A 1,664-nucleotide genomic window follows, 5' to 3' on the forward strand; every position below is an offset into this window, starting at 1 on the left:
AGAAGCAACGGATGGAAACTAATCAAGGAGAGAAGCAACCTAGAACTAAGGAGAAACTTCCTGACAGTGAGAACAATTAACCAGTGGAACAACCTGCCTCCAGAAGCAGTGAATGCTCCAACACTGGAAGTTTTTAAGAAGAGACTGGACAGCCATTTGTCTGAAATGGTAAGATCTCCTGCCTGAGCAGGGGGTTGGACTAGATGACCTCCAATGTCCCTTCCAACGCTATTATTATCATCATTACTATAATTACTATTATATTATTGTTGTTATTTACATCATCAAAATTTGGGGGGGGGGGGTTGGCAAGTGGCATGTATTTGTGATGATTGCACCATCCCTGGGGTCATGTGATCACCATTTGTGATCTTCCCAGCTGGCTTCCAATAAGCAGTCAATGGGGGAAGCTGGATTCATTTAACGAACGCGTGATTCACTTAGCCATTGCAGCGATTCACTTAACAACCATGGTAAGAAAGCTAGTAATTACAGCACAACACGCTTAACAACTGCCTTACTTAGCAACAGAAATACTGATCCCAATTGTGATTTTACGTCCAGGACTCCCTGCAATGAACGTTCTATTAGTACTGTATTGAAATTGAATATCTAGTGCCACCTGGTGGTCAAGAGTTGTCATGACTTGCTATTATGCCTTAAAGCAGTGGTTCTCAACCTGTGGGTCGGGACCCCATTTGGGGTCGATCGACCATTTCATGGGGGTCGCCAAGCAAGGCTGTCCGCCATTTTTTTTGTCCGCCATTTTCCCCCTTTTCCGGCGGGTGCCTTACCTCCCTTGGGCTGGGCCAGCTGGTGGTCGGCCTGCTCCGTCTCTGCCGCTTGCCAGCTACACCTCGGCCGGCGCAAGGGGCGGAACCACGCATGCGTGGCGCTCCCGGGCAGGGAAAGTCCTTGCCTTACGACCGGTTGGGTAGTCCTCGACTTACGACCGGTTTAGTCCTCGACTTACGGCCGGTTTAGTCCTCGACTTACGACCAGTTTAGTCCTCGACTTACGACCGGTTGGGGTCGCGGCATTAAAAAGGTTGAGAACCACTGCCTTAAAGGTAGTGCTCGACTTAAGAACCACAATTCAGCCCAACATTTCTGTTGCTAAGCAAGACAGTTAAGTGGGTTTTGACCCATTTTACGCCCCTTCTTGCTAGAGTTAAGCAAATCATTGCGGTGCTGAAGTGAACCATGTGGTCATTAAGCAAATTGGCTTCCCCCATTGACTTTGCTGGTCAGAAGGCTGCAAAAGGAGACCACATGATTCTGGGACACTGCATCCGTCATAAGTACATGCCAGTTGCCAAGCGTCCGAATTTTGGTCACGTGACCATGGGGATGCTGCAACGGTCCTAAGTGTGAATATCGGTCCCAAGTCACTTTTTTTCAGTGGTGTTGTAATTTCAAACGGTCACTAAATAAAAGGTTGTAAGCCGAAGACTACCTATCTCTCTCTTGACAGCCTAGGCCAGGGGTAGGCAACCTTGGCTCTTTTATGACTTGTGGACTTCAACTCCCAGAATTCCTGAGCCAGCCATGCTGAGGAGAAAGGGAGAGGTTTCCATGCTGAGCCATGCCAGCTCAGGAATTCCGGGAGTTGAAGTCCACGAGTCACAAAAGAGCCACGGTTGTCTACCCCTGGCCTAGGCACCC

This window comes from Protobothrops mucrosquamatus, unplaced genomic scaffold, assembly GCF_001527695.2.
Source record: "Protobothrops mucrosquamatus isolate PMUCROS unplaced genomic scaffold, P.Mucros_1.0 scaffold2139, whole genome shotgun sequence".
NCBI lineage: Eukaryota > Metazoa > Chordata > Lepidosauria > Squamata > Viperidae > Protobothrops > Protobothrops mucrosquamatus.